This window comes from Saimiri boliviensis, chromosome 3, assembly GCF_048565385.1.
Source record: "Saimiri boliviensis isolate mSaiBol1 chromosome 3, mSaiBol1.pri, whole genome shotgun sequence".
Lineage (NCBI taxonomy): Eukaryota > Metazoa > Chordata > Mammalia > Primates > Cebidae > Saimiri > Saimiri boliviensis.
This window is the reverse complement of record NC_133451.1, coordinates 144543740-144565440: the sequence shown is the minus strand read 5'-3', so window position 1 is coordinate 144565440 and position 21701 is coordinate 144543740. Positions and strand designations below refer to the sequence as shown.

Genomic DNA, 21701 nt, shown 5'->3' with positions numbered 1-21701 from the left:
ATCCTCTCAGACCCTGCCATTACTTTTTCAACTAAGTTGATATAATATTCTAAATCCTTTTTTGTCCTTTTGACAATGTTCACAGCTTCTTCACCAGTATTAGATTCAATCTCAAAAACTACTTTTTTTGCTCATCCATAAGATGCAACTCCTCAGTTCGTTTTATCATGAGATTACAGCAATTAAGTCACGTCCTTTAGGGTCCAATTCTAATTCTAGTTCTCTTGCTATTTCCAATACATCTGCTGTTACATTCTCAAGTCAAGTCCTGAACCTCTCAAAATCATCCATGCAGACTGGAATCATCTTCTTCCAAATTTTTGTTCATGTTCTGTTAATAAAATTTTGACCTTCTGTCATAAATCAAAAATGTTCTTAATGACACCTGGATAGTGAATCTTTTCCAGAAGATTTTCAATTTACTTTGCCTAGATCCATCAGAGGAATCACTATGGCAGCTAATGCCTTATGAAATGTATTTTTTAAATAGTAAAACTTGAAAGTTAAAATAACTCCTTGGTCCATGAGTTGCAGAATGGATGTTGTATTAGCAGACATAAAAACAACCTTAATTTCCTTGTACATCTCCATCAAAGTTCCTGAGTGACTAGGTACATTGTCAATGAGCAATAGTATTTTGAAATAAATCTTTCTCTGAGCAGTAGGTCTCAACAGTAGGATTAAAATATTCAGGACACCATGCTCTAAACAGATAAGCTGTCATCGAGGCTTTGTTCTTCCATGGATAGCACATGGGCAGAATAGATTTAGCATAATTCTTAAGGGCCCTAAGATTTTTTAAATAGTGAATGCTGCCTTCAACTTAAAAGTCACCAGCTGCATCAGTCCCTAACAAGAGTCAGCCTGCCTTGTGGAGCTTTCAAACCAGGCACTGACTTCTACTCTCTAGCTATGAAAGTCTTAGTTGGCATCTTCTTCCAGTAGAAGGCTGTTTTGTCTACACTGAAATGTATTGCTTGATGTATCTACCCTCATCAGTTACTTTAGCTAGATCTTCTGGGTAACTTGCTGCAGCTTCTCCATCAGCACTTGCTGCTTCACCAGACTCTTTTATGTTATGAAGATGGCTTCTTTCCTCAAATCTCATGAACCAACCTCTGCTAGCTTCAAACGTTCTTTTGCAGCTTCCTCACCTCTCAGCCTTTACAGAATTCAAGAGTTATGGCTCAGTTGTGATTAGGTTTTGGCTTAAGGGAATGTTGTGGCTGGTTTGATTTTCTATATAGAACATTCGAACTTTCTCCATATGAGCAATAAGGCTGTTTTGCTTTCCTACTATTCATGTGTTTACTAGAGTAGCATTTTTAAATTTCCTTCAGGATCTTTTCCCTTATATTCACAACTTGGCTAACTGTTTAGAACAAGAGGTTAGCTTTTGACCTGTTTTGGCTTTCAACACATCCTCCTCATTAAGCTTAATCCTTTCTAGCTTTTGAATTAAAGTGAGAGATGTGAGACATTTCCTTTCACTTGGACACTTAGATGCCACTGTCAGGTTACTAACTGGCCTAATTTCAATATTGTCGTCTCAACCAATAAGGCACCCCAAGAAGAGAAAGGGAGAGGCAGAACAGCTGGCTAGGTACTGCAGTAGTCAGAACACACAGTTATTAAATGAGTTTGCCATCTTACATGGGCTTGGCTCGTGGGGACCCATAACAATGACAATAGAAGCATCAATAATTACTGATCACAGATGACCATAACAGGTATAACGATGAAAAAAGTGGAAATATTACAAGAATTACCAAAATGTGACAGTGGCACAAAATGAGCACATGCTGTTGAAAAAATGGCACTGATAGACTTGCTCAATGAAGGGTTGCCACAAATCTTCAATCTGTAAAAGCATAGTATTTATCAAAGCAAAGTGCAACAAAATGAGATATGACTGTAGTATAAGGAACTGTTAAGCCCTAGATTCTTACTTGCCCCCAGTATGAGCAGCCAGTTGATGGTTTCCTTTTCCACTATTATAGAAAACTAACATCTTACCAGTTAGACAGATTAGAGAGGATCAGATTCAGGTAAAACAAAACTAGATGGCAGCACCTGAATATAAAGAGAACTGTACATCTGCATACATAACAATAAAATCTCACCTCCCTTCCTCTTGCTCAGGTTTGAGAACACTGACTCCCAGACAGATCACTTTGTAGTTTCCTACATATCTCACCTCCCATCCCTTGCCATGTGCCCCAGGCCAGAGAATGTATTATTATTATTTTCTGGGCAAAATGAAAATCCATAAAAGACCTACACATAATGATATGTGAGTGTCCTCAATTTAACAAACATTTATTGATAGATTGAATGTCTCTTCTGCGCAGGGCACTATTCTCATTGAATATATCAATAAAACCACAAACAACAACTAGAGTTCTTGTTGTAAGCGATGTTTAGTAATAAACACAATCTGTTCCCTTGTAAGCAACATTTTACTAATAAACGTAATCAACATAACATATCAGGTAAGAAAAGTGCATGGGAACAAAACAGAGCAGAAAAAGAGCTGAATTATGAGGGGGAGGTGTGTACAGTTTTAAATAAGGTGGTCAGAAAAGGCCTCAATGAGAAGGTAATGTCTGCAAAGACTTGAAGGAGGTGCGGCTTCCAGACTGACTACACTATAGGAGGCCCACTGAGAACAAATCCTATGAACACAAACTGTTCCAAACTTATTATTTATGCCTCACTCTTAAATAAGACAAAATAGTCAAGGATCTCCTAGTATGTAAGAAACAAAATAAAACAAGACAGAAATTGAAAGCAGCAAGCAAACAAAGATTTACAAAAAAAAAAAAAGGAACTCCAAAGTGAAGGAAGTGCAAAAATTTAAAAAACAAAACAAAGCATCATTAGTATCCTCAGTGATATACTGTATCCATGAAACAAGAACAGAATGTTAATTTTTACAACAGTCAAAAAACAAAAAGAGGTCTTTGAAAGCTAAATATATATACACACACACACATATATTTGTGCCCTTTCTCTTCTTGGGGTGCCTTATTGGTTGTCTCAAAAAAAAAAAAAAAAGTTTTTGCCCTCATATATATATACACACACACACACACACACACATTATATATATCTATACATATATATATATATATATATATATATATATATATGAGGGCAAAAACTTTTTTTTTTTTTGAGACACTCTTACTCTGTTGCCCAAACTGGAATGCAGCAGCGCATTCTCGATTCACTACAACCTCTGCCACCCAGTTCAAGCAATTCTTATGCCTCAGCCTCCCAAGTAGCTGGGACTACAGGCAAGCATCACCATGCTAGGCTAATTTTTGTATTTTTAGTAGAGATGGGATTTTGTCATGTTGGCCAGGCTAGTCTTGAACTCCTCACCTGAGGTGATCTACCCACCTCAGCCTCTCAAAGTGCTGAGATTACGGGCATGAGCCACCATACCTGCAAAAAACTTCTTAATTTAATATAAATGAATTGGAAGACAAGAAAAGAAAAGAAATAGAAAATAAGAAAATTAGGGGTTTAATGCAGGAGGTTATCATAGCTAATAAACGTGAATTCAGATAAAGCGCACAAAGAAAACAATTAAAAACTATCAAAGAACACAAGAATGTCTCCAGGACTCAGGGACAGGTATCTACAAACATGGAAACCACTGAGCACCCTGAACAATAAAGGAACCACACACACAATAAGGCACTGAATCATGAAATTTCAGAATCAAGGATAAGGAGATTATAAAAGCTACCTGAGAGAAGAACAGGTTACATGCAAAGCATCAGAAATTAAAAGTGGTATTGTATTTCTTAATATTTACACTGAAAACTATTAGGCAATGGAGAATGTGTTTAAAATTCTGAGAGAAAATTACTTTCAAACTGGAACTCCATACCTAGCCAAATCATCCCTCAAGGGTGAGATTGAAATAAAAGTTTTCAGTCATGCAAGGTTTCAACAATTTACCTCCCATGTGGATAATGTATTCCACCAACAAAGGAAGTAAACCAAAAATGATGAAGACCTGAGATCCAGAAACAAGAGGTCTCCCAAAATAAAAAGTGAAGGAAATTCCCAGGATGATCTTAAAGGGATGTCTTAAGAATACAGCTGTGTCTGAGAAGCAGACACCAAGACAGGGTTAGAAATACAAGTAGTAGGGGAAATGTCTGTAAGAGAAAATGGGGAGGGAGCCAGGAGAGGCTGAAAGAGCTGTTAGATGGTGTTATGGTTAATACTTAGTTTCAACTTGATTGGACTGAGGGATACAAACTATTAATCCTGGGCGTGCCTGTGTGGGTGTTGCCAAAAGAGATTAACATTTGAGTCAGTGGGCTGGGGAAGGCAGATCCAGCCTTAATCTGGTGGGCACAATCTAATCAGCTTCCAGCAAATATGAAGCAGGCAGAAACATGTGAAAAGGAGACAGGCCTTGCCTCCCAACCTACATCTTTCTCCTGTGCTGGATGCTTCCTGCCCTTGAACATCAGACTCCAAGTTCTTCAGTTTTGAGACTTGGACTGGCTCTCCTTGCTCCTCAGCTTGCAGACAGTCTACTGTGGAACGTTTAAGTTAATATTTAATAAACTCATATATATATGATATATAATAAGATATATATATCTAATATACCTAATTTATATATGATATGTAAGATATATATATCTAATATGTCTAATTTTGTGTAAGTTAATACTTAAACTCATATGATATACATACATGTATATATAAGTATTTATCATATATATCATGTTTATTAAATATATATACATTTATATGTGTGTGTGTGTGTGTGTAGATATATATATATATATATATATATATATATATATATATACACACACACACACACACACACATATATCTGTATCTTATTTCTTTCCCTCTAAAAGAACCATGACTAATACAGATTTTGGTATCAGCAGCAGTTCCAGAGGAACAGAATATTAAGAATGGTGTTCATTCGTTGATTCTGGGATTTCTGGAGTTGGGTGCTCAATATGATTAGACTCACAAATGCTAAGGACTCTAATGGAGAACACTAATAGTCCCTGGTGTAAACTGTTTAGAGAGTTATGCAAAATAAATGTGTTTGACACTCTTGATTCATCACCTGTGAGAAGCAAGGAGTTTAGTGACTCTATACTTAATACCTTTAACCATATGTGAAGACCCAAGGAACACAGTGAAGCTGGTTGGTTGCTCGTAAGTTCAATGGACAAACTGATGAAAGAAAATGATGAACTCAGGGATTCTAACTCCCAGCTTCAGAAGCAGATACTGAGCCTGAAATCTGCTAAGATTGCCCTGAGTGGGAGTATCTCCTGTAGAGAAACAGCTGAAATTGTGGAAAAACAGATACAAGCTCTTATCATGTGAGTGGCTGAGCTGCAATGAAAGGTGCCTGCACAGCCTTGCCAAGTGTCTACTATTACAGTGAGGGCACTGACTGAAAAGTAATGGGACCCTGAAACTTGGCATGGGGAAGAGTGGGAAAAGCCTGATGAAGCTGGGGACACTGAGTTTGTAAACTCTGATGAGGCTTTTTTGCCAGAGGGAATGGCTTTCCCATCCCCAGTAGTGGCAACATCCCCTCCCTCACCCACACTACCATCAGTCATTCCACCTGTCTGATGAGATAAACCCTGTACTGCCTGAGGCAATGTGATGGCGTCCCATAAGGTTGCCAGGCAAGAAAATGTTGACTCTCCTCAGGAGCCAGCCCCAACACCCTGTTTGCTTCTAGACCTATAACTAGACTAAAGGCCTGGCAGGTCCGTGGAGGTGAAGTTGAGAGTGTGACCCATAGGAGGTGAGTTACAATAAAAAAATGACTGAATTCTCTAATTTATATAAACAGAAATCTGGAGAACAGGCATAGGAATGGATAGTAAGGATATGGGATAATGGAGGCAGAAACATAGTTATGTCAGGCTGAATTTATTGATTTGAGCTCACTAAGTAGGGACTCTGCTTTTAATGTTGCAGCTCAAGGAGTCTAAAAAGGTTCTGAAGGTTTATTTGCTTGGCTAGCTGAAATATGGATTAAAAGATGAGTGAGTGAGCTGGAAATGCCTGATCTCCCTTGGTTTAATGTACAGGAAGGGATTGAAAGGTTTAGAAAGATTCCACTATGAGTGAGCTGGAAATGCCTGATCTCCTTTGGTTTAATGTACAGGAAGGGATTCAGAGGTTTAGAAAGATTGGAATGGTGGAGTGGATTAGTCACTTTAGACCTACTCATCCCAGCTGGGAGGATGCAGAATATGCTCCCTTGAAAAATGCCTTGTGAAACAGATTTGTAAGGGCAGCACCTGCATTTATATATATATGAGAGAGAGAGAGAGCATGAGAAATTATTATATATATGATATATAAATATATCATATATATATAGAAATTATTGTATTTTAGATTCTGGGGTACATGTGAAGAACATGCAGGATTGTTGCATAGGTACCTACATGGCAATGAGGTTTGCTGACTCCATCCCCAACACCTATCTGGCATTTCTCCCCATGTTATTCCTCCCCAAATCCCTACCTCCCACTGTCCCTTCCCTAGTCCCCCCAACAGACCCCAGTGTGTGATGCTTCCTTCCCTGTGTCCATGTATTCTCACTGTTCAACACCCATCTATGAGTGAGAACATGCAGTGTTTGACTTTCTGATCTTGTGTCAGTTTGCTGAGAATGATGGTTTCCAGGTTCATCCATGTCCCTACAAAGGACACAAACTCATCGTTTATTATAGCTGCATAGTACTCCAAGGTGTATATGTGCCACTATTTCCTTGTCCAGTCTATCATCCATGGGCATCTGGATTGGTTCCAGGTCTTTGCTATTGTAAACAGTGCCACTATGAAGGTATGTGTGCACGTGTCTTTACAACAGAATGATTTATAATTCTTTGGATATATACCCAGTAATGGAATTGCTGGGTCAAATGGAATTTCTATTTCTAGGTCCTTAAAAAATCGCCACACTGTCTTCCACAATGGTTGAACTAATTTACACTCCCACCAGCAGTGTAAGTGTTCCTATTTCTCTACATCCTCTCCAGCATCTGTTGTCTCCAGATTTTTCAATGATTGCCATTCTAACTGGCATGAGATGGTATCTCAATGTAGTTTTGATTTGCATTTCTCTAATGACCAGTGATGATGAGGATTTCTTCATATGTCTGTTGGCCTCATATATGTCTTTTGAAAAGTGTCTGTTCATATCCTTCTCCCACTTTTGAATGGTTTTTTTTTTTTTTTTTTTCTTGTAAATCTCTTTTAGATCTGTACAGATTCTGGATATTAGTCTTTTGTCAGATGGGTAGATGGCAAAAATTTTTTCCCATTCTCTTGGTTGCCAGTACACTCTAATGATTATTTCTTTTGCTGTGCAGAAGCTCTACAGATTAATTAGATGCCATTTATCTATTTTGGCTTTTGTTGCCAATGCTTTTGGTGTTTTAGTCATGAAGTTATTGCATATGCCTATGTCCTGAATGGTTTTGCCTAGGTTTTCTTCTAGGGTTTTTATGGTGTTAGGTCTTATCTTTAAGTTTTTAATCCATCTGGAGTTAATTTTAGTGTAAGGTGTCAGGAAGGGGTCCGGTTTCTTCTTTCTGCACATGGCTAGCCAGTTTTCCCAACACCATTTATTAAACAGGGAATCCTTTCCCCATTGCTTGCTTTTGTCATGTTTGTCAAAGACTAGATGGTTGTAGATGTGTCGTGTTGCCTCCAAGGCCTCTGTTCTGTTCCATTGGTCTATATCTCTGTTTTGGTACCAGTACTATACTGTTTTAATTACTGTAGCCTTGTAGTATAGTTTGAAGTCAGGTAGTGTGATGTCTCCAGCTCTGTTCTTTTTGCTTAGATTGACTTGGCTCTGTGGGCTCTCTTTTGGTTCCATATGAAGTTTAAGGTGGTTTTTTACCAGAATCCTTTGACTGAAGGGGAGACCAGGTTCCCTGAAGAAGGATCCCACTATATTAACAACAATTTATGCAGTGTATCTTTCTCCCATCCTTCCCCAAGACCTGTGGCCTTTTACCACGGTAACTCTGTACTGGGGAAGGGAAGTGATCAGACATTTTAGTGACTACTGGATACTGGTCTGAGCCAATGTTGATTCCAGGGGACCCAAAGCATCACTGTGGTCCTCCAGTTAAAGTAGGGGCATATGGAGGTCAGGTAATTGATGGAGTTTTAGCTCGGGTCTGACTTACGCTGGGTCCAGTGGGTCTTCAGACTCATCCTGTGGTCATTTCCCCAGTGCCAGAATGCATAATTAGCATAACTGTACTTAGCAGCTGGCAGAACCCCCACACTGACTCCCTGACTGGTAGAATGATGGCAATTATGATGGGAAAGGCCAAATGGAAGCCATTAGAGCTACCTCTACCTAAAAAAATAGTAAATCAAAAACAGTATAACATCCCTGGAGGGGCCGTGGAGATTAGTGCCACCATCAAGGACTTGAAGGATGCAGGGATGGTATTTCCCACCACATCCATGTTCAACTCTCCCATTTGGCATGTGCAGAAGACAGATCTCAGAGAATGACAGTGGATTGTCATAAGCTTAATCACGTGGTGACTCCAATTTTAACTGCTCTACCAGATGTGGTTTCATTGCTTGGGCATATTAATACATCTCCTGGTACCTGATATGCAGCCTTTGAGTTGGCAAATGCCTTTTTCTCCATTCCTGTTCATAAAACCCACAAGAAGCAATTTATCTTCAGCTGGCAAGACCAGCAATATACTTTTACTGTCCTATCTCAGAGGTAAATCTACTCTCTGGCTTTGTGTCATAATCTTACTTGGAGAGACCTTGATTGTTTTTCCTTCCGCACACTGGTCCATTACATTGATGACATTATGTTTATTGGATCCAGTGAGCAAGAGGTAGCAAACACACTGGACTTACTGGTGAGACATTTGCATGCCAGAGGATGGAAAATAAATCCAACTAAAATTCAGGGGCCTCCTACCTCAGTAAAATTTCTAGGGGTCCAATGGTGTGGGGCCTGTCAAGAAATTCCTTCTAAGGTAAAGGATAAGTTGCTGCATTTAGCCCCTCCTACAACCAAGAAAGAGGCACAACACCTAGTGAGCCTATTTGGATTTTGGAGGCAACACATTCCATATTTGGGTATGTTACTCCAGCCCATTTTTCAAGTGACCTGAAAGGTTGCCAGTTTTGAGTGGGGTCCACAACAGGAGAAGGCTCTGCAACATGTCCAGGCTGCTGTGCAAGCTGCTCTGCCACTTGGGCTATGGCCAAGTGGATCCAGCAAATTCAATGGTGCTTGAAGTGTCAGTGACAGATAGGGATGCTGTTTGGAGTCTTTGGCAGACCCCTATAGGTGAATCATAGAGGAGGTCTCTAGAATTTTGGGGCAAGGCCCTGCCATCTTCTGCAGATAACTACTCTCCTTTTGACAGACAGCTCTTGACTGGGCTTTGGTGGAAACTGAATGTTTGACTATGGGTCACTAAGTAACTATATAATCTGAACCGCCTATCATGAACTAGGTGCTTTCTGACACATCTAACCATAAAGTCATTTGTGCACAGCAGCATTCCATCAGAAAGTGAAAGTAGTATATATGTGATCAAGCTTGAGCAGGTCCTGAAGGCAGAAGTTACATGAGGAAGTGGCTCAAATGTCCATGGTCTCCACTTCTACCACCCTGCCTTCTTTCCCCCACACTGATGAATGTTTGACTATGGGTCACTAAGTAACTATATAATCTGAACCGCCTATCATGAACTAGGTGCTTTCTGACCCATCTAACCATAAAGTCATTTGTGCACAGCAGCATTCCATCAGAAAGTGAAAGTAGTATATATGTGATCAAGCTTGAGCAGGTCCTGAAGGCAGAAGTTACATGAGGAAGTGGCTCAAATGTCCATGGTCTCCACTTCTACCACCCTGCCTTCTTTCCCCTACACTGATGGCCTCATGGGGAGTTCCCTATGATCAGCTGACAGAGAAAGAGAAGCCTAGGGCCTGGTTCACAGATGGTTCTGCACGATATGCAGGACCACCCAAAAGTGGACAGCTGCAGCACTACAGCCTCTTTCTAGGACATCCCTGAAGGAAAGCAGTGAAGAGAAATCTTCCCAATGGGCAGAACTTCAAGCAGTGCACCTGGTCGTGCACTTTGCATGGAAGGAGAAACGGCCAGATGTGCAATTATATACTGATTCCTGGGCGGTAGCCAATGGATTGGCCAGATGGTCAGGGACTTGGAAGAACCATGATTAGAAAATTGGTGACCAAGAAATTTTGGGAAGAGGTATGTGAATGGACCTCTCTTGAGTGGTCAAAAACTGAATATATTTTTATCTCATATGAGTGCTCACCAATGAGTGAGCTCAGCAGAGAAGGAGTTTAATAATTAAGTGAATAGGATGACCTGGTCCGTGGATACCACTCAGCCTCTTTCCCCAACCACACAGTCATCGCCCAATGGGCCCATGAACAAAGCAGCCATGGTGGCAGAGATGGAGGTTACACATGGGCTCACCAACATGGACTTCCACTCACCAAAGCTGACCTGGCCACGGCCACTGCTGAGTGCCCAATTTGCCAGCAGCAGAGACCAACACTAAGCCCTCAATATGGCACCAATCCTTGGGCTGATCAGCCATCTACCTGGTAGTAGGTTGATTATATAGGATTTCTTCCATCATAGAAAGGGCAAAAGTTTGTCCTCACTGGAATAGACAGTTTCTCTGGATATGGGTTTGTCTAGCTTGCACACAATGCTTCTGCCAAGACTACCACCCATGGACTCACGGAATGCCTTATCCACGGTCATGGTATTCCACACAGCATTGCCTCTGACTTTATGACTGAAAAGTGTGGCAGTGGGCTCATGCTCATGGAATTCACCAGCCTTACCATGTTCCTCATCTTCCTAAAACAGCTGAATTGATAGAACGGTGGAATAGCCTTTTGAAGTCATAATCGCAAGGCCAACTAGATGACAATACTTTGCAGGGCTGGGGAAAAGTTCTCCAGAAGGCTGTATATGCTCTGAATCAGGATCCAATATATAGTACTGCTTCTCCAATAGCCAGTATTCATGGGTCCAAGAATCAAGGGGTGGAAGTAAAAGTGGTAACACTCACCATCACCCCTAGTGATCCACTAGCAAAATTTTTCCTTCTTGTTCCTGTGACATTATGTTCTGCTGGCCTAGAGGTCTTAGTTCCAGAAGGAGGAACACTGCCTCCAGGAGACACAACAATTCCATTAAACTGGAAGTTAAGATTGACACCTGGACACTTTGGGCTCCTCCTACCTTTAAGTCAACAGGCTAAGAAACAAGTTACAGTATTGGCTGGGATGACTGACCTGCACTATTAAAATGAAATCAGTCTACTACTCCACAATGGAGGTAAGGAAGAGTATGCATGGAATACAGGATATCTATTAGGACATCTCTTAGTACTATCATGCCTTGTAATTAAGGTCAATGGGAAATCACTACAGTCCAATCCAGGCAGGACTACAAATGACCCAGACCCTTGAGGAACAAAGGTTTCGGTCACTCCACCAGGAAAAAACCATAACCTGCTGAGGGAAGGTGTTCTCTTTCGAGGGTCCACAAGGGGGCATAGTTTTAAGGGCAAGAATTTCCCAGCACCATGCCCCACTTCCATCTCTCTCCATCTGGAAAATTTAACAGGGTTTATGTTTGAATTTTGCAGGCGTGGGAAGAAACTAAGAGTTAATCACTCCAGTTCCAAGGAACTCCTTTCATTGGCCTGGGATCTTGGAGAAGGCAGGGGTTCCTCCCAGGTTAAAAGTCACACCCCTTTGGACTCCATGTTTGGATCACCTTCCATGAACACTCCCTTCATGGAAGCCATCTTTCTCTCTCCTGGATTTTCCCTCTGGAGTCCCCTTCCACACTCTCTCACGGAAGCCTGTCTTATCCTCCTAAACTCCATCTCCCTCTATTCCCTAACACTCTCCTGGAAGCTGCCTTCCTCTCCTGGATTCCACCTTTCTGGATTCTCTCACTCAGTGTGAGAGATAGCTGTTTCTTTCTCTCTCCTTCTTCTGTTTCTCCCTCTCTTTAAATAAATCACTTTCTACAAACACTTTTGAGTCTGGCATTTACTGCGCACCGTGCTGTGGTCCCCTCTCTCATTCGTGAGAGGGCAGGAGATCAAGAACCTGGAGAAGCGTTCTCTCAGGGGAGCTGAAGGCACCCTGAACCCCAATATTACACTGCTGAGGTGCTTGCTGAAGGCAAAGGAAATATCAACTGGGTAGTAGAATGTAGTAATCAATACCAGCTACGATGATGTGACCAGCTGCAGAAATGAGGACTATAACTGTCATATTTCCTTCTTCTTTTGCTAAAAACACGTACAAACGTGTCTACACTTATACTAATAAAATATCTTCATTTTATTTTATTTTCCTTTATCACATGAAATAAGATTTACAGACTTTACATCAGCATTTAAGTATTGTTAAATTTATGTAATAGTACTTGGGTTGGGGATTGATGCATTTCTGGCTGTAGGAAGGACAGCTGTATTATATTAGGCATAATTATGACCCATTATTGTCTTTATTTGAAGATTATGTAGGATCTTAGGAGATGCATGTGGGTTCAAGGGATAGATTTGTGAAGGTTAATACTGAAAGTCAACTTGATTGAATTGAGGGATACAAAGTATTAATCCTGGGTGTGCCTGTGTGGGTGTTGCCAAAAGATACTAACATTTGAGTCAATGGGTCAAGGAAGGCACATCCACCCTTAATCCGGTGGGCATAATCTAATCATCTTTCAGTGACTATGAAGCAGGCAGAAAAACATAAAAAAGACAGACGAGCCTTGCCTCCCAGCCTACATCTTTCTCTCGTGCTGGATGCTCCTTGCCCTTGAACATAAAACTCCAATTTTTTCAGTTTTGGGACTCATACTGGTTCTCCTTGCTCATCAGCTTGCAGACAGCCTATTGTGGGATGTTGCGATTGCATAAGTTAACACTTAATAAACTATATGTGTGTATATATATATATAATATATACTTAAACTCCCCTTTTATATATATATATATAAAGTATATGTATATATATATACACACTCTCCTATATATATACACTCCCATATATACAGTATATATATATATATAAACATATATATTCCATATATTATAAACACACACACACACACACACACACACATATATATATATATGATATGTATTTTTTTCCCCATTCTATTAGTTCTGTCCTTCTAAGAGATCCCTAATATGACGGTGATGCAGGCCTGATCACCATCTGTGTCTCCTTCCCAGAGGAGACAGGGAAGAAAGGCAGCAGGCTGGGTGGATGTGTGTTAGGCTGCAGTGCCAATCTAAGGAAAATCTGACAAAACTGTCAGATGACTCTACATCTCCCAGGAACCATCTGCTTTAGTGTCCCCGTAGTGCTCAGTCATTGACTGGGGTAGAATACGGGAAGCCTGGCCTTGAAACAAACATGGTGATGGAATCAGAGAACAGCAGCTGAAGCCATCAGTCAGTTACTTTGTGGGCAGAGATCTGAGAGGAACATTCTCATGGCCAACTGTGGCAACTTTGTAATGTGTCAATTCAAGCTAGTCTAAAGAACATTTCTCAGGATCCCCTTATCACAATTCTGGATAGGTGGGACACAAGAGTTCTCTTCATGCAAGATTTGGAGAGCAGGATATGAGGGCAATCTGGTTGCAGCATCTGTCACCCCACTAATTGCCAGAGTTGATTCAGCTGATCCAGCTTCCTAGACTGGTGTGACCTTCCTCCTTGCTCTGTGTGCATCCCTCCCAAAGCTGTGTGCTTGGCCGAAGAGGATGACCTTCCCTGACAGAGGAGGAACATTCTTTGGTCAAGTATATATGAGTAGCTGTGCTTTCCTCACAGAATCCTCAAACAAGCTCTCAAGATTTTGGAAAGCAGTAGAGAGGCAGCAGCCATTTTTTTACACACAAGTTAAAAAGGCACTTTTATAGATCACTAGCTACTGCTTCACACCATTGTCATCGGGCAGCAGCCAGTCTTACAACTGATCCTCATTCCCTTAGATCTTTCTGCAGGCTCTCTAACTCCTAGGCCAGGTGAGTGTTTAGCTCTAAGAAAAAAGGCATCAACTTCCGCAGGACACTCGTCACAAGACTGGAGGCAGTAAGCACGTATGATTCCAGTTCATCTTCATGGATTCCAGCCTGTACTCATTGGTTCCAGATTGTCTTTGCTCTCCACCACTTTACATCAATCTTCACTTTCAACTTCCTGCCCTATGGATGTCAAGCTCATCTGTTCACATCAGATATGAAAGCAACAGTCTTACAGAATTTCTCTAACCAATTCCTACTTATAAAAGGTAAAATCCCTGTGGTAATCCCTTGCTATACACTCCTGGTCTCCCTCAGTGCTCTGCTTTTCTGATGGACCTTCCACTGACATAGCAGATGAGCTGGAAGTCCAGGAGGGATGTTACCAAGGAAAAAATGTGCAACTGAGAGTTATATGTTGCTGTTTCAAGAAGCAGTTTATAGATCTGTCAGAGAATTTAGAGATACATTGGTAACCAACATTTTAAAACTTAAGAAACGAAGGAGGTAAGTATTAATTACAGGAAAACAGAATAATGCCTTAAAAAATTTAAGCATTAGGACATGATATGACTCAGGTCTAAAAATACTTATGCAATCATAATAAGGAAAACATGCATAATGATTTCAGGAAATACCACAAAAACCTATACTAGTAAGATGAAGATAAGGGAAGTAGATAAGAGAAGGAATGGTGTTATAGAGCTAAATCGTGATGTGTTATAGCAGATATGATTAGATTACAGCTTTAAATATAAATATGTACACGTTATTTAGAATTGTACACATCTAATAGGTATCTATGCACATGCATTTAGAAATATGAAAGTAAACATTTCTATAATTTTTTACCAAAAACTGGCTAACATAGCTAACAGGACTGCTCCCAAGGAGTGCAGCAAAAGTGTGAGATAGGGTGAGAAGTATGATTGTTCCAAGTGCTACTGCAAAAATTTCACACTACTCTTTTTTAAGAGATGGGGTCTTGCTATGTTGTCCAAGCTGGCCTTGAACTCCTGAGCTCAAGCAATCCTTTTGCCTCAGCCTCCCAAGTAGCTAGTACTATAGGCAGATGCCATCATATCCAGCTCTTCGACACTTTTAACCTACATACATGTTTTACTGTAGTAAAAAGAAACATTAAATTACACAAATTCAGTTAGTATAACTGAAAATAAAAAATGATGACTTAGTAAGTTAGCAATACAAAAAAAGAAAGGCAGAAACTTAACAATACCACGTCTAAACTACTTCAAGTTCAAAAACAGGCACTCAATTATTGCTGAGGTACATATACACGGGTGGTAAAACTATAAAGACAACTCAGAAAATTATCATAAAAAGGCAGGATCACAGTTTTCCCTAAAGGGCACGGGAAGGTTTGTGACAGGAACTGAGATACTCATAATGTTCTGTTTCTTATACCAAATAGATATGTGCCTGTGTACGTGTGTGTGTGCATGTGCGTGTGTGTGTGTGCACATGCATGCATGCACAAATGTTTTATGGACTTTAGAGAACAGGGAAACACTAAGGACAAAAAGGAAACTCCAGAACACAGTTGTGGAGCTCCTCATGCTATCCACGAAGTTTAGTTTTTCCAAGTCCTACATACTCCAGATAACATCACGATTTGCTGCTACATGAGCTGTAAAATACATGAGCTGTAAAATAAATGAACATATTGAAATGTACCTTAGAACAAAAATGAAACAGAATTGTATGTATGGTAGGTATGAGAAAATCTTATGCAAACATACATAAATTTAGACTGGTATAGTAAATTGAAAAGTTCACTATCATTCTATCACTGTAATTTTTTAAATGTACTATTTATTATGCTGGGATTACAGGCATGAGTCACTGCATCCAGCCCTATCATCATAAATTTTAATAGTAAATAAATATCAAAAATGAAGAAAGGTTAAAATTAGACTTTAAGTAAACATGTCAGAAATGTATCTAAGATTGGGCGCGGTGGCTCACGCCTGTAATCCCAGCACTTTGGGAGGCTGAGGCGGGTGGATCACGAGGTCAAGAGATCGAGACCATCCTGGTCAACATGGTGAAACCCCGTCTCTACTAAAAATACAAAAAATTAGCTGAGCATGGTTGTGCGTGCCTGTAAGCCCAGCTACTCAGGAGGCTGACACAGGAGAATTGCCTGAACCCAGGAGGTGGAGGTTGCGCTGAGCCGAGATCGCGCCATTGCACTCCAGCCTGGGTAACAAGAGCAAGACTCCATCTCAGGAAAAAAAAAAAAAAAAAAAGAAATGTATCTAAGAAAACAGGCTATTTGATAGCATGCTACTGGATTGTAACCCACTGAGAAACAGGTGGGAGAATCATAAATTTCAAATGCCAAAAAGTCACTTTAAAACACGTTTTATACAAATCACTTAACTAAGTAAACAAATGCTTACTTAAAAATCCATATGAAGGCGAGGAACAATGGCTGACACCTATAGTCCCATGCCTCTGGGAGGCAAAGGCAGGCAGATCCCTTGAGCCCAGGAGTCTCAGAACAGCCTAGCCAATATGGCAAAACCCTGTCTCTACAAAAAAACACAAAAATTACCAGCGTGTGGAAGCATGTGCCAGTAGTCTCAGCTACTCAGGAGCCTGAGGCAGGAGGATCTATTGAACCTAGAAGGTCTAGGCCCCAGTGAACCATGACTGAGCTACTGCACTCCAGCATGGGTGACAGAGCAAGAAAAAAAAACACACACAATCTAATTGAAGCAGAAAGATACATGGAGACCAAATTACCTTTAAAAAAACTGATAACAAGCCTTTAAAAGGTCACTTTATGCCTGGGCCTGGTGGTTCACGCCTGCAATCTCAACACTTGGGAGGTGAAGTGGGAGGATAGCTTGAGGCCAGGAGTTCCAGGCCAGTCTGGGCAACATAGTGAGACCCTATCTCTACAAAATAAAAATTAAAAAAAATAAATAAATAAAAAGTCATTTGACAATCAAGCTGCTTTCAAAAGCACTGTTAGAAAGCTAAGACTAGGTACAGTGGCTCACACCTATAATCCTAGCACTTTGGGAAGCCAAGGCAGGTGGATCGCCTGAGGTCAGGAGTTCGAGACCAGCCTGGCCGGCATCACGAGAGCCTGTCTCTACTAAAAATACAAAAATTAGCCAGGTGTCGTGGCACATGCCTGTAATCCCAGCTACTTGGGAGACTGAGGCAGGAGAATCACTTGAACCCAGGAGTTGGAAGTTGCAGAGAGCCGAGATTGTGCACTGCAGCCCTGGATGACAGAGTGACACTCTGTCTCAAAGAAAAAAAAAAGAAGAAAAAAAAAGCTTAAGGCAGCTGGGCACAATGGCTCATGCCTGTAATCCCAGCACTTTGGGAGGCTGAGACAGAAGGATCATTCAAGATCAGGAGTTCGAGACCAGTCTGACCAACATGATGAAACCTTGGCTCTACTAAAAATAGTAAAAATTAGCTCTGCATCGTGGTAAACACCTGTAATCTCAGCTACTCAGGAGATTGAGGCAGACGAATCGCTTTAACCCGGGAGGCCGAGGTTGCAGTGAGCCGAGATCATGCCACCGCACTCCAGCACAGGTGACAGAGCGAGACTCTGTCTCAAAAAAAAAAAAAGCTAAGACCTGTAAGAAGCAGGCAACCAATTCAACAGATACTTTGATCAAGAGACATCACTTTCTACAGAGAAAAATAGGTCACATGCAAAGCACTGGACATCAAAAGTGACACTGCAGTTCTCCACATTTACAATGAAAACAATGAGGCAATGGAAAGTACGTTTACAATTCTACAAAAAATTATTTTCAAACTAGATTACACAGCTAAGTGATTCTTACTGCAGGGTTATCACAATCCTATGTAGGTAATGAAAGATGCAGAATTCTGATTGCGATTTAATCTAAATATGCTTTGAGGAAATGTGGAATTCTGAAAGAGATTGGGAAGCAAGGTAGTGGGAATTATATAAGAGTGGATGAAAAAGACATCATTAAGGCTGACTTCATTAAAGTTTTCCTGCTTTATGATTTTCCTTTTCTATGAGATAATAATAAATAAAAATGAACATTTTAGAAGCACTTATTCTTTGGCTGGCACAATTTTAAGGACTATAGATGTATTGATTTTTTTTTCAGCCTTGCAAAAGCCCTACGAGGTACATTATTCTTTTTTTTTTTTTTTTTTTGAGATAGAGTATTGCTTCATCACTAGGCTGGAGTGCAGGGGCACGATCTTGGCTCAAGGCAACCTCCACCTCCCACGTTCAAGCTATTCTTCTGCCTCAGCCTCCTGAGCAGCTGGGACTACAGGTGTGCACCACCACATCCAGCTAATGTATTTTTTAGTAGAGATGGGGTTTCACCATGTTGGCCAGGATGGTCTCAATCTCTTGTCCCCGTGATCTGCCCGCCTCGGCCTCCCAAAGTGCTGGAATTACAGGTATGAGCCACTGTGCCTGGCTGAGGTACATTCTTTTAATCTTCATTTTATATACAAGATATCTGAGGTTAACATTTCAAGGTTCCTGGTTAAATGGCAGAGCAAAAATTCAAACCCCAGCAGATGACTCCAAAGCCCATGCTCTTGGATCTTTAGCAACCTAAAGAAATAGATGTAGTGAAAACGCTTAATTTCATGTGATTATATAGAAAAGCATACTATTGTATGCTTTTTTGTTTTGTTTTGTTTTTTGAGATGGAGCTTTGCTCGTTGCCCAGGCTGGAGTGCAAAGGCGCGATCCTGGCTCACTGCAACCTCTGCATCCTGGGTTCAAATGATTCTCCTCCCTTAGCCTCCCGAGTAGCTGGGATTGCTGGGATTACAGGCATGCACCACCATGCCCTGCTAATTTTGTATTGTTAGTAGAGATGGGGTCTCTCCATGTTGGTCAAGTTGGTCTTGAACTCCCAACCTCAGGTGATCTGCCCGCCTCGGTCTCCCAAAGTGCTGGGATTACAGGTTTTGAGCCACCATGCCTGGCCTATTGTATACTTTTAAGACCTATAAAACAAATTTTAAGGCTTTGCTCCTTTCAGCTACCATTCACTGAGCTGCTACTATGTTCCAGGCACCTAAAACATTTGTTGCAATCACCCCAACATCACATCTCTAATTTACAGCTAATTTATAGGTAACTGAAGTTCATAGAGAGGTTATCTAATCTGCCCAAGGGTTACCTAGCTAGTGACCTAGCTAGCCAGGATTTGAAAGTAATTTCCCCACCCAAATCCTGAATATCACCAAAGTAATGATCTTAAAGCATGTATACCTAGAATAAAAATAAAAGAACATATTCTAAGATGAGTACAAGTCAAGTAAATATTGACAGCTCAAAAAGCCACAATTCGATATATGCTATCAAGAGATGTGGGACTTTCAAGGGGTTTGAGAAGGAAGAAACTCACTCAACTGGGTGAAAGTCTCATACTACTTGTTTTATGTTAATAACTAATATGCATAGAAATAATGAATGACAATGAGAACAAATAAAGTTCTTACTACAGACCTAGGTAGAGGTAAAAATCCAATATATACCTCCAGTTATACAAAAAAAAAAAAAAAAAGCCGAAGTAGCTCCCAACCCAATGACCCACAAACACTTTGGTTGTAAGATCTGTGACTTCCATTGGTTCCATAATTCATATCTAACAGATTGCACTTATAGGAGTGTAAAAATTAGCCAAAAATCCACCTCAAAATTTATTTTCAAAAGTATTTAGCTAAATCTAGAACATCTGTGTAACAACAGTTAAGGCAAAATTTTAGAAAATGAATATTTTGGAGTGAGAAGTAACAAATTTTATTTTCATACATTTTTAAAATACTGAACTAACTTTATTACTTATGGCTTAGATATCATAAAGTTTGACTTTATCTTGATGTGAATTACCATCATTTTGAAAAAAATGTTAACTTGTTTCTAAAAACTATAATCGTTGACAACTGAGGAGAAAAGGCAAAGACCTCTTCTGCTCTATTCACAAGTACCAACAAACAGCCCAGTGGGGAAATGGCAGTATTCCAGGTTGCTCTGTGAAGTATTAAGCTTCATGGCAATCAGGAAACTCAGACATCTTAGGCTTAGAAAACTCACACATGTTAAGGACTTGGTGTTTTTACTTCCCCTTTTAGAAGGCATATGTAAGATTTACGTTTTTTAGATGACAATCTCTTCCATATTCTGGATTAACAGGAGATTAATACAACTAATAATCAAATCGAGGAACAATTAGCAAGCATCATTGTCTACCAGATCTATTGACTAAAATTTAATAACTGGTCCCAGATATACAGCAATATCATCCTAATAATCTGAAGAAACAATAATTAAAAGATTCACACAACTATTATGAAATGTAAATGTGCATTTGAATGTTGATTGAGAAATTCAGAGTGAAATTCAGAGGCAAACAAACCTGAAATTATATCTTTATGAAAAACAGTCAAAATGGTAAAAAACCCAGTTTCAGATATATATATATTTATTACTTTATTAACTTCTACATAGAAAGTTTTAAAAAATGTTGAATAATTCCAATAAACCTAAGGGAGACTGTGGACCATAACTTCCATTTTACCAAATTTAAATCTGAAGCTCCTTATTATCTGGTAAATAATTTCTTGATGTTTTATGAATCTGAATGAAGGCTGAGATTGCCAACATACTAGACTACATTTCGTAACATAGCAGCATAATAAGAGTAAAAATAAATGAAGTGAAACAAGATCAAAAATAAAAAATTATTCTAAGCGTCCATAAATATACTTCCTCAACATTCCTTGATTATGTAGGGTCAGCTGAAAAATTTGACTAACTCAAAACAATACTATCAAGAAGCCAAAATACTTACCAATCTGAATTCCAAGTGAAATACAGAACATTTATGGTATTTTCAAATATATAATCTAGCCAAGATACACTCTACTTTATAAATAAAATAGATTTTAAAGGGCAATTGTCAATATTTAAATCAATCCTTCTTCACATGTATCTTCAACAAAATTTCTCACTTTCAATACTTTCTAATTTTATTTTTTCATTGTTTTATAGTATATAAATACACAAGCCTTTTCTCTACTTTTTGATGTGCAATAACAATAGTGCAACATACAGCCATGACAACTTATCCTATAAACAGAATCCCTCACAAATTGAAAAATATAAGAACCAACAAATGTTTCACTACACTCAGAAAACACAGAGTCTTTATTCCAAGAGGAACTTTCAGTAAAAAAATGATGTGTGAACAGCAGACACTGATGTTCACACAAGCATACTGCAGACAACCCAGCAGGCGGTTTTCTGTTTTTTTTGGATTATGCTCTGGAGGTGCTGGCACAATGGAATTTCAATACCATAACTGCTTATTTCTCTGTATATCTTTAAAATAACAGGTAAAGAAAAAATTAACTTTAAAAAGTGTTTCTAATTCTTCTTTTCAAATGATATAATTTATAACCATTACACAAATAGAGAAGCAGCACAAAAGAGGGGAAAAAAGAAATAAAGTAACGTTCCAAAGGTTCAGTTTACAAGGACCTCACACAAAGTTTTTTTTTTCTCTGCAAC

General features: G+C 39.7%; 1 protein-coding gene across 9 annotated transcripts in view; it reads right to left on the bottom strand.

Annotated features, from left to right (window-relative positions):
- The window catches only part of ANAPC10 (anaphase promoting complex subunit 10), a 202512-nt gene that overhangs the window by 128561 nt on the left and 52250 nt on the right, over positions 1 to 21701 (bottom strand). The window contains exon 5 of one of the 9 annotated variants that reach the window (XM_074396857.1): positions 4853 to 21701. This exon is cut by the window's right edge and continues 13608 nt beyond it. The exons of the other annotated variants lie outside the window; for them this stretch is intronic. The gene's annotated coding sequence lies outside the window, so the exon portion shown is untranslated. Of the gene's footprint in view, positions 1 to 4852 lie in introns of those variants that run through there. 9 annotated transcript variants of the gene reach the window in all.